Source organism: Rutidosis leptorrhynchoides, chromosome 1, assembly GCF_046630445.1.
Source record: "Rutidosis leptorrhynchoides isolate AG116_Rl617_1_P2 chromosome 1, CSIRO_AGI_Rlap_v1, whole genome shotgun sequence".
Taxonomy (NCBI): domain Eukaryota; kingdom Viridiplantae; phylum Streptophyta; class Magnoliopsida; order Asterales; family Asteraceae; genus Rutidosis; species Rutidosis leptorrhynchoides.
This window is the reverse complement of record NC_092333.1, coordinates 229,042,740-229,056,843: the sequence shown is the minus strand read 5'-3', so window position 1 is coordinate 229,056,843 and position 14,104 is coordinate 229,042,740.

The window sequence follows — 14,104 nt, the reverse complement described above, 5'->3', positions numbered from 1 at the left end:
AATTCATGCACTATTTTATAACTATTTTACGAAATGGACACAAGTACTTAAAACTATATTCTATAGTTGGATTATGAACACCGAATATCTCCCCTTTTTAGCTTGGTAGCCTAAGAATTAGGGAAATTGCCCCAAATTGACGCGAATCCTAAAGATAGATCTATGGACCTTGACAAGTCCTATTCGGGGTACGAATGCTTTAGTACTTCGATTGAAATATACTGATTGCGATGGCCGGTATATAACATGCAGATTGCGAAATGCCTGTATGTGGGGGATATTCTATATGCATCATGTTAGTTCGGTTACCAAGTGTTCACCATATGAATGATTTTATCTTTATGCAGATTGCGAAATGCCTGTATAATGATTATGGAATTGAAAATGAAAAATGAAAATCTTGTGGTCTATTAAATTGCTGGAAATGAATATTTATGATAAACTAATGAACTCACCTACCTTTTGTTGACACTTTTAAGCATGTTTATTCTCAAGTATGAAAGAAAACTTCCGCTGTGCATTTGCCCAATTTAAAGATATTACTTGGAGTCATTCATGACATATTTCAAAAGACGTTGCATTCGAGTCGTTGAGTTCAAAGAGATTATTATATAATAGATGACAGATTAAGTCGTTTATAGTTTGGATATATTGTGAAATGGTATGCATATTTATCAACTATCGTTGTAATGAAAGTTGTCTTTTAAAAACGAATGCAATGTTTGTAAAACGTATCATATAGAGGTCAATACCTCGCAATGGGACCAAATGTTATTGTATTCGTCCATATGGATTTGGACGAGCCATTACACTTAAAATGTCAAAAAAAATGTTGGTGAGTTATAAGTTTAACCTATATATCAAATTATAGTAATAGGCTACAAGATTTCTTTCATTAACATACAGGAATAACCATCTGTAAAAATCATTCATTTGATAAATTTCCTGGTAACCGATAAATTGCCTGGTAACCGATATTAACAAAAATGCATAAAGAATATCCCCAAATGTACAGGAATAACCATCTGTATATACAAGTATCATCTGTATAATAATCGAAGTACTAAAGCATTACATTTTCCAGAATGGGGGGTGTTAGTGCCCATATATCTATCTTTAGGATTCGCGCTAGTTAGTGCGTACACTAATTATTAAGTTACCAAGCGAAAAGAAACATAGAGATATTCGGTATAACAAATCCATCATAGAATGTAGTATCATTACTTGTGCCTATTTTGTAAAACATTTATAAACTGCATGTATTCTCATCCCAAAAATATTAGATAGTAAAAATAGGACTATAACTCACTTTCACAGATTTACAATTCGTCGAAAATCAAACTTGGCCACGGATCGATTCACGAACTAAAACAAATATATACATATATATCAAAGTATGATAGAAATACATTCACATCATATTTTTATTTATGTGTTGATGATTTAAGTTGTCAAGTTAGCAGTCCAACATTAGTAGCCCAATGTTAGTAGTCCATATATATAGTCCAATATATCACCCTGGAATAATCAAGATGTATTGTATATGTATTGTACAAGACTCAATCGTGACCCAAGGTACAACTATTGTCTTAGAATTAATCTAGACGTATTGTGTACATGGTGTCTTTCGATTTATTAGACGTATTGTATAACTATTGCCTTAATTAATCAAGATTATATTATATTGTCTCGGACTTAACCAAGACTAGTATATTACAAGGAAATAGTCATGACAAGTTTAAATACATGTATAATACAGGAAAATTTATCTAGGATATGCTTAGTATAGATTTTGTAAAAACAATCCCGTAGTCATTTTAGCCATTTATAACCAATATTGTTTTGCCCATAACTTCTTCGTTACAAATCGGTTTTGAGTGAATCAAATTGCTATGGTTTTGTAATTAACTCTAATTTCTAAAACTAAACTGACAAAGTGGTGGTTTATAGTCGGAGTTACAGGTTACAAGTCTATTTATAAAGAGGTAGTCATATCTGCCGAAAGAACGACACCTTGATGACGATTTTGAAAACATACTTCTACTTTGAGTTTAAGCACCATTTTTAGATATATTATCATTTTCATATGAAATATCATTTTCTAAAAGAACCAACTTTAAATTCAAAGTTTAAGATAGTTTTTAATTATCCAACCCGAAACAGCCCCCGGTTTTACTACGACGGCGTATGTCCAGTTTTACAGTGTTCTTCGTGCTTTCAAGTTTTAAATCCTTAAGTTAGCATATCATATAGATATAATACATGTGTTTAGTTGTTTTTAAAAGTCAAGTTAGAAGGATTAATTTTTTGTGCGAACAAGTTTAGAATTAACTAAACTATGTTCTAGTGATTACAGTTATTTTCTTCGAATAAGATAGTTATATAAGTATGAATTAAACGATGTTATGATCATCGTTACTACCTCAAGTATAGTAGGTAAACCTACTGGAAATGATGAGAAATGATCTTGAGCTTCAAATGATCTTTTATGGCTTGAAAGTTCTTGAAGTAGAATCATGACACGAAAACAAGTTCAAGTAAGATTACTACTTGATTTAAGACAGCTATGTTTATAGAATTTAATCAAAGTGATGTGCATCTAGAGGGGTAAAAAAATAGAATTAAAATTTAAAATAAAATACTTATTAATTACGTTACAATTTACACAAGTTATTTATTTATAGATTGGATATACCTAAACCTTGCTACAACACTTATATGCAGTGTACCTAATCGTAGAGTAGTGTAGTTTTTAGTAAGTCCGGTTCGTTCCACATGGATACAGTTACAGAATGAAAACGTACTATATATTTTTGTACAATATATATATATATATATATATATATATATATATATATATATATATATATATATATATATATATATATATATATATATATATATATATATATATATATAGTAGTATTATTATTATTATTATAAAAGGGGGGGGGGTTTACCGTTTAACGACCGGTTTGTCAATTTTTAAGTTTTAGCGTAAAGATAAATGACAATAATTAAAGTGCGTAAAATAAATAACGATAAATAAATGACGATAAATAAAATTGTGATGAAATATGAAATAAAAGAATTATGCTTAATTAAACTTCCGTAATCATGATGTTTGACGTTTTTATTTTAATTTGTTACACTGGGTTAATTGTCCTTTATCCTGGATTATTTGATATGTTTATCTGGTTTTTATCCATAATAGTCCATCAGTCATAATTATAAAGTGCGAGTGTCCTCGTCAAATTACCCTTATACCCGAATTCAAATATTCCAACTAATTAGGGATTCAAACTGTAACAAGGTCTTAATACTTTGTTAATAACTGCAGCAGGATATCGACTGTATGTAGTCCAAGGTTTTAATACTATGTTAACAATTACACCAGTTATCACTGTATGTAATCCACCCCTGTTTCAATAAGTCCATTGATTATTAATCCATACCCGTGTCCAGTCAAATGGACAATTATTAGTATATATAAATATCCCTCCCATCGTGTCCAATAAGGTGTATGTGGTTATTTATAGGTACGTCAAATTGTAAATCTCTATATTAAATTAACGAACTATCATTCAGTTAAACAAATATAAAGTCCATTAATAGTCAATAGTCCAGTGTCCACAAGTGTCGGTCTTTTGTCCAAACCCTAATTATGGTCCAAAGTTCAATAACTCCGTCTTAATAGTTAGTCCAACATCACGATTACTTCGACTTAAATAAGCATAATAATAACTTAGTTACGAGACATTAATTTAAAAAGGTTGAACATAACTTACAATGATTATAAATCGCGTAGTGTTACACGGACAAAATTTTGACTTACAAACCCTTAAAACATTCGTTACAATAACCTTATTATTAAGTTAAAATTAAAATTATAATTAAAAATATAAATATATATATTGAGAGAATAGAGAGAAAGAATTAATTAAGGTGTACTATTTCGGACAGAATTCGTTGCAATTTATAGACCTAGCCAGATATTTAGGGCCATGCGATCGCATGGCTTGGGTGTGTAATACCCATGCGATCGCATGGTGAGTGGCACCAGCTCACATTCATTTGTTTTTTAGTTTGCCGACACATTATTTAATTATTTATAATATATATATAATTTTATATAATTATATATATATTATATTTAATTCATGTGCATAGTTAACTTGTAATTTTAGCTCCGTTGAGTTGTACGTTGTTACTCGGTTTATGTCCCGGTTCTGGATTTTTGAACGTCTTTTTGTATGCTTAGATATCTTGTACTTTGCGTTCCGCGACTTGTACTCTTATCAATATTTAGATGTTATTCATCAATAAATTGAACCACTTGGATTGTAACTTGTACATTTGAGTATTCTGGTCATTTGCGTCTTCAAATCGTCGATTCTGTCTTTTGTCTTCACCTTTTATTATTTAAACGATAATCACTTGTAAATAGAATAATTGCAACTAAAAGTTTATCTTTCTGGAAGGATAATGCTATGAAATATATGTTCGTTTTTAGCATTATCACAAAGCTTAAATGTAATTATTACCTTGATTTAGAAAGAACACCTACTGATATAAATGAAGGTTTCTTGAGGTTGGATGATCACATGAAATGGATTTGCAAGATTTAAAGTAATCTAGCAAACTTGAAAGGGTTTTCAAAGTGTTCTTGAGTGTTTGTTTGGTATGATGATCTAGGTTAGGATTTATGAGCTAGATTGAGCTAGATTTTGTTGAAGATGATGAAGAACACTTAGAACATAAAGATAGAACTTGAGAGAGATTAGTTTGATGCAAGAAAATTGAAAAATGAATGTGTTTGTGTGTTTTGATGTTCACGTGAATATGCCTTAGTCATATAGGCTCCATTAGTTAGTAATTTTGCTAATTATTTGATGCTAGATATTAAATGATGGTTCCCACATGTTTGTTGACTAATTGAGGGCTGCTAAGAGCTGGCCATTTTAGTGTATATAACAATAGTATATACATCTAGAAACTCGGTATTATACGAGTGAAAATACCGTACGAATACGAGTAGAATTCTTGATGAAAACGAATGGGAATACGATTATAACTATCTTTATCAAGTATAAGTATTTTGATGTATGTCTTTAAGTCTTTCAAATGTGTATTAATACATATTAATACAATGCATATAGATACATTTTAATTAAGTCATTATTTCGTCGTTAATCGTTACATGTTTGTATTGATTCGAAACCCTTAAGTTAGTAGTCTCGTTTTTATGTATATAGTTCATTGTTAATACACTTAATGATATACTTAATTATAATTTTATCATGTTAAACATAATGTATTAATATATCTTAATACAATACATATGTATTTATTTTAATTAAGACGTTATTACGTCGATAACCGTTACATATATATCTTTTTTCGAATTCCTTAATTTAGTAGTCTCATTTTATGTATATAACCCATTGTTAATATATTTAATGAGATACTTACTTATCATTGTATCATGTTAAATATATACATATGTCCATATATATATATATATCATCATGTCATTTTTACAAGTTTTAACGTTCGTGAATCGTCGCACAAACTGAGTGGTCAAACGTTTACATAAAATCCGTTTCAATTAATCAAGTCTTAACAAGTTTGATTGCTTAACATGTTGGAAACATTTATATATGTAAATATCAATCTCAAATATATATAATCATGGAAACATACGGGTCGTTACAATTATTACATATCATAACTATATAAATATCACATACTATTTTATATAATATTAATTAGATTATATATCTTATATAAACAGTTTATATAAATATTAATTTTAAAACATTTTATATAATATTTCTAAAAAATTAACATGTAATATTTATGAATGCTTTATATTATTTACTTTAATAAAATCTGAGATATAAATGTTAATTAGTTATTTAAAATATATAAAATAACTATATTTAAGTTATATATTAACGTGACATATGAATAATTAAATATAACAAGTATATTAATAAAATTAATATATATACTTGTTATATGTTTTATATATATATATATATATATATATATATATATATATATATATATATATATATATATATATATATATATAATTGATATAGATTCGTGAATCCGAGGCCAACCCTGCACTTGTTCAGTGCCGTCATATGCATAATTACTACGAAATACTGTATCGTGAGTTCATTTGATCCCTTTTTACTAAATGCTTTTGTAATATATATTTTGGGACTGAGAATACATTTGCTTTTATAAATGTTTAACGAAATAGACACAAGTACTTGAAACTATATTCTATGGTTGGATTACGAATACTGAATATCACCCCTTTTAGCTTGGTAGCCTAAAAATTTGGGAAATGGCCCCTAATTGACGTGAATCCTAAAGATAGATCTATGGGCTTTGACACGCCCCATCTGGGTTACGGATGCTTTGGTACTTCAATTTTATTATACAGATGAGAGTTCCTGTATGATGGGGATATTCTATATGTATCTTGTTAATGTCGATTACCAGGTGTTCACCCTATGAATGATTTTTATACAGATAGCTATATGCCTATATTACGTTTAGCAGTGAACAGACATGCACCTTGTACGAAAATGAAATCTTGTGGTCTATTAAAATTATCAAAATGAATGTTTATGATAAACCTAAGAACTCACCAACCTTTTGGTTGACACTTTTAAGTATGTTTATTCTCAGGTACGAAAGAAATCTTCCACTGTGCATTTTCTCGTTTTAAAGATTTACTTGGAGTCGTTCATGGCATATTTCAAAAGACGTTGCATTCAAATCATTTGAGTTCAAAAAGATTGTTATTAAATAAATGACAGATTAGTCATTTATATTTTGGGAAACGTAATTATATTATTGGTATAGAATGGATGTATTTTGAAATTGTATGCATACATGTTAACTTTCGTTGAAATGAAAGTTTGTCTTTTAAAAATGAATGCAATGTTTACGAAACGTATCATATAGAGGTCAATACCTCGCAATGAAACCCATTAATATGAAACATTTATAATCGATATGATCGGTTCGTTTCAGTTGGTATCAGAGCATTGGTCTTAGCGAACCAGGTCTTGCATTAGTGTGTCTAACTGATAGTTGTTATGATGCATTAGTGAGTTTGGACTTCGATAGTGTCTGCATGTCAAAAGCTTTGGTTATCATTTCCTGTCGGAAATAACCTTCTTATCATTTTATTCTAGACACGTCATAGTGAAATTATTGCATAAATAGTGTATAGACAAATTCATATCTTAGCGTATCTGTTACTATTTGCCTGACTTTTTCCGTAAATTCCTCCGTAACTTATGGGATTTTGGTAATATATACATATGTAAAGTATGTATTGAAGAATACAAATCTAAGTCCTATAATCTATTTCATATCGAATATCTTTTCCTAAGTTATAGTTCCTCGGATTCCGACAGCTATTCCGATATGGACTTCTACCTGAGCTCCGAAAGCAGTGTAACCGGAATGGATAAACCAATTAGCCATCATCAATTCTGGATGAATTAGGGATGGGTTCGTAGTCGACTAAATCAATGGAGACAAGAAGAAGGCGATCTCTTCCATCCACCAAATTTCCCTCTCGGCGAAGAACCTGAAGCACTTACCGGCGAACCAGCCCAAAACACCATTTTCACCCTCATTTCCAGAATAGCTTGCAATGATTATGCAATATCTACTATTCTAAACCTTATTCATCCACTCGTACCAACCGCCAATCATTCCGGAGTGATAGAAGTAGTCAACGAGCTTCGTGTTCGAGTAGCGGCTTTAGAGAATATGATGCACAATTTACAGGCATCACAGGCACAGCTGGCATCAGCACCAACAGCACCAGTACCACCAACAACCTAAGCCTTAACATCACATGCCTCAACATCACAATCTGTATCTCCAGCATGATCATCGTTCTACATATCTTTTTACATCAAAAAAAAATTCTTTGTACAAACTGTTAATGGCGAAAATCTTTTAACGGGTAGGTAATACCCGAGAAATATTTAAATTTCACATCAATAGGTTAATATTGTACATTTTTCAATACTGGTTCAGCAATCATTAACTACGCATTACTTTCTCAGCGATATACATTCTTACATAAAAATCAGAACAACTATTTTCATACAAATTCAATTACACATTCTGATTTTGACAGATCAGAAGCCAAGTCAAAGATTTAATAGGTAGCATCACTCTTAGATTCTTACACCTTTCAAAACCATACTTTGAATTCAAACCTGTACTAGAACATCACTTTTATTCATAAACCCAGAAAAATATTCGTATCATTCATGATTCACGATGATTTCATCTTAAATATCATATGTATATTGACAATTACAATCTGCGTTCGAACCCTTCATGATTCTTGAAAACACCTCAATTAATGAACAATCGAGAGGATGAACCAACAACATGTTATCTACAGAAAGAAAGATTTATGCATATAGATATGCGCCTAGAAAACTCTCGGAAACTAAATAACCGTTTAGCACACATTGGTGCTAGATCCTTTGACATTGTTAATACCGAAAATAACCTTGCAACTCTTCTTCCAAGCATCCAGTTTTATCACACTTTCAACAAGTCAACTTCAACTTTTCGTTCGGATTAGCCTTATTATAATATTGATATATACGTTTGCCCTTTTTGCCTTTGTTACCGGGGAACCTTTTATATTCCACCATATTAACAGCAGAAGTACCAGCAGCTTCATTACTCTTTGGCTTAAGTCTCTCCGAAAAATCACTATAATATTTCATTGAAACCGTATCATGTGCACATCAACGTCTTGTAACAATAATTGCTGTACCAAATACAAAGAAACATCAATCCTTATTTATGATTTTCACATCGTTTCCACGTCAACAGTTTTATATATATATATATATATATATATATATATATATATATATATATATATATATATATATATATATATATATATATATATATATATATATATATATATATATATATATATATATAACGTCTATCTCCTGGACTTATGAGCTTCAAATTTCTGAAGATGAAGCCGTAATAACTATAGACAGCCTTGACCGTCAAAAGTTTGATAATAAAGAATTGTATGTCGAAAAAGCTCAAAAGAAAATTTGGTACTGAAAAACGGATTGAGCAAATTATGAAGGAGGTTATGGACAAGTCACAAGGACTAAATCTGTATTCAAAGAATCCAGATGAAATCTTCCACGAGTACCTTGCTCCTTTCTTATTCTAAATCCTTGCGGAAAATTCTAAGATATCATCGTATCTTTCATTATAAATATCTTCGATATATCTGAAGATACCTTCATAACTGTTCTTGTCCGAGATTATTTATCTCTTTGTGCTATCTGTATTACATCGTAAAGGAAACTGTTTCAGTTTCCTTTATTTCTGTAAAATTCGAGTTTAAAATATGAATATTTTCTGGAGAAATGTTAGGAATTGAAACATGAGTTAATATAATATAATGACGACTGTCCAACGTGGTTATATTACAGTAAGTCATGCTGTATTTCTAATGGAACGTGATGATTCATAGACTTTAACATCATCATGTGCCATGCTACATAACTCTTACATTCTACTTAATCTCTAAATATATCAAGAAAATATTTTCTTGATATTTCCATCTTTTCTGTAAATCCTGGTAATTTAACAAATCAAATCGTGCTATTACCTTTCCTTTCTACTTAGTATATTATGATCATTCAAAATTTCATACCTACGAATTCTGGACCATTACTTGCTTTATGTAAAGACGAGAAGAGAAAACTAAAGCATGGAGCTCCGAAATATAAGGGAAAATATACAGCCTGACAAGAAATTACAAACTGTGTATATCAATGCGTATAGCAATATAAAGACACGGGAGAATGATAAAAATAATAATCCCTAGAGCATAGTAGAAGTAAACAGATTAATCCGGTGGAAGTTGAAAAAGAAGAATGATTGTGGCAATAGTCAGAATAATATCAAGAACCAGAGCTGGATTTAACATTTTCAAAATCTTTTGGAAGTATGAATTGAGGAAGAAAGTATACAAGTGGTGAAAATAATGGAACGAAAGAGGTTAATTTATAGTGGAAAATATCAGACAGAGCAATCGAGGCAGATTATCGAATTTAATTAAAGAGGATCAGAATTTCCTTAATTAACCGAAGAATCAAATCTGAAATAGATTACGAAGATTTTCTTTACATTCCTTGAAATCTGGAAATCAACCATGACTACGTCCAAAGTTAAGACGAATCTTTATTTTCTTCATTTCACTTTTTTTTTTAAAATAGCTTCACTCATACTCTTCGCCTAATCGAATTGTTCCATCCATATTTTCTCAATGATGAAAAACTCTATATCTATTGAATTCATGCTTATCATAAACGGAACTCGACTCATTCAAAGTATTCAAAATACTCCATTAATCTATTTTATTATATTCCTTTGATGATAATTTTATGAACAATCGAATTCATGATGAGAATTCAAGTTATATCATATTCCTTGATATGAGAATATTCTAGTTTTCGTTATCAACTTTCCTTAACCAAATTTCGAGACGAAATTTCTTTAACGGGTAGGTACTGTGATGACCCGAAAATTTCTGATCAAATTTAAACATAATCTTTAAATGACTCAATGTTTCTGACACGATAAGCAAAGTCTGTTAAGTTGAATCTCAAAATTTTTGAACTGTTTTCATATACTCAATTAACCTTCGACTATTCCTGACGATTCATGAACCGCTATTTGTAAATAAATATATATGTAAGTATATGTAAATGTATATATAATAAGTTGAAATATTAATTGTTAGAATTAATTATATAAATAACTTACTATAAAATAAAATGTGTTATTTAAAACGTGTTTATATATATTGAATATATAAGGCTTCAAAATTATTTAGTAAACGATAATAACACCCGTTTATTGATTCGATTGATATTTAAGTAAGTTAATTTGAACCTATGAGATTTTAAAAATAAACGTAAGTGCATAAATGAATTATAAGTTTTAAAAATGTAAACGTTATGTGATATAATAATTTCTAGTATTTAAACGATTTTAATATATATATATATATATATATATATATATATATATATATATATATATATATATATATATATATAATGAACCTTGAAAATAATTAGTTTTAAAAAACTGGAGATTATATTGTTAAATAAAGATTTCAATTATATATATATATATATATATTATAAGACGTACAAATTTATATATTCCTAAATGATAATATATATATTTTATAACGTGATAAAATATAATATTAACTTAGATATATAACGATTTGATTATATTTATTTTTCTTGTAATAAAGATTTTAAATAATATTAAATATATTTTAATAAATAACGAGGAGATGATTTAAAGACGCAAATGACCAAAACACTTAAACGTATAAGTTACATTTCAAGTGAGATAATTTATCGATAAGTTAAGACTAATTATTGATAATAGTACAAACAGCGAAACGTAAAGTACAAGATTTTAAAGCGTACAAAAAGACATTCGAAAAACCGGAATCGGGACATAAGTCGAGCATCAACGTACAAGTCCTCAGAACAAAAATTACAAGTCAACTATGCTCGAGAATATAATATAATATATATATAATTATAAAGATTAAATATAAATATATATAATTAAATAAAAACCGTCGGGAGAGTAAAAAAAAACATTGTGAGCTGGAAACATAGGCCATGCGATCGCATGGCCATTAGCCTACAGACCCATGTGATTACATGGGGATCAGTGGCTGGTCACAATTATAAATCGATCGAAAATCATTCAGTTCGTTCATTCAATCTTTCTCTTCTTTCTCTCTATATTACTCCGTAAATATTTATTTATTATTTATTAATATTATTATTAAATATTATAATTATTAATTAATATTAGTAGTATTATATTATTAGTTTTATACATAAAATATTACTACAAAGGTTATGTTCGGGCGATTTCAAAACGGGTTTTCAAAGGGATTAGAGCTAAAGAAATTATGGGTTATAGCTATGAAAATTATGGGTATTGCTTGGGGGGTTGTGATCGTGAGTCAAAGGTCAACCTAGCGTTTATCAGTCCCCTTGCGTCCGCGTATTTTTCCTGCAATATTGAATCACAATATTGATACGTGAGTGATGATTCCATTTTTATTATCTAAATTCATTACTATTATTATTATTTTTTTATTATTATTATTATTATTATTATTATTATTATTATTATTATTATTATTATTATTATTATCATCGTTATTGTTATGATTATAATTATGTGATTGTAGTAATTATTGACTAAAATCTATTAAACAAGACGATTAGGAAATAATGAGTATACGTATCATGATTTAGTTAAAATATTGTTAAGATTATGATTTAGATAAAAATATTATTTTATTATTTTTATCATTGTCAAAAGTATCATTATTATTAAAACTATCATTTTATTTAAAATTATCATTGTTATTAATATTAATATCAATATTATTATTATTAGTATTATTATTAAAATTATTACTGAAATTATCAATTATATCATTATTATCATTGTTATTGAAATTAACATTTAAAATTATCATTTTTATCAAAACTAACATTTTTCTTAAAAATTATCATTTTTATTAAAATCATCATTTTTATTAAAAAGTATCATTATTAAAAATTATCATTATTAAATTTATCATTTTTATTAAAATGATCATTTTTATTAAAATTATTATTATTACTATTATTATCATTATTAGTATTATTACTAATATCATTATTATTATTTCTTAAAATTATTAGTATTATTATGATTACAAATATAAAGATTACAAATACAAATATTATTATGAAAATTATTAAGTTATAATTCAAAATGAATTATTAATATTATTATTATTATCATTATTTTAATAATTATATTTTAACAAACAAATAATATTTATATAAAAATATATTTATTACATATCATAACTATATAAATATCACATACTATTTTATATAATATTAACTAGATTATATATCTTATATAAACAGTTTATATAAATATTAATTTTAAAACATTTTATATAATATTTCTAAAACATTAACATGTAATATTTATAAATGATTTATATTATTTACTTTAATAAAATCTGAGATATAAATGTTAATTAGTTATTTAAAATATATAAAATAACTATATTTAAGTTATATATTAACGTGACGTATGAATAATTAAATATAACAAGTATATTAATAAAATTAATATATATAGTTGTTATATGTTTTAATATATATATATATATATATATATATATATATATATATATATATATATATATGTATATATATATATATGTATATATATATATATATGTATATATATATATATATATATATATATATATATATATATATATATATATATATATATATATATATATATAATTGATATAGGTTCGTGAATCCGAGGCCAACCCTGCACTTGTTCAGTGCCGTCAAATGCATAATTACTACAAAATACTGTATCGTGAGTTCATTTGATCCCTTTTTACTAAATGCTTTTGCAATATATATTTTGGAACTAAGAATACATGCGATTTTATAAATGTTTAACGAAATAGACACAAGTACTTGGAAACTATATTCTATGGTTGGATTATGAATACCGAATATCACCCCTTTTAGCTTGGTAGCCTAAGAATTAGGGAAATGGCCCCTAATTGACATGAATCCTAAAGATAGATTTATGGGCATTGACACACCCCATCCGGGTTACGGATGCTTTGGTACTTCGATTTTATTATACAGATGAGAGTTCCTGTGTTGTGACGACCCAGAAATTTCCGACCAAAATTAAACTTAATCTTTATATGATTTCGACAAGATAAGCAAAGTCCGTAATATTGATTCTCAAAATTTTTGAACTAATGTTATATACTCAGTTACCCTTTGACTATTGACCGACGATTCACGAACATCATAACTTGTGATAACTATATAATCATTTTATTTTTATGATGTAAAACACTATTTACTACAGTAAAACACTATTTCAAAATGAAAATATATGTATATTTTATAAT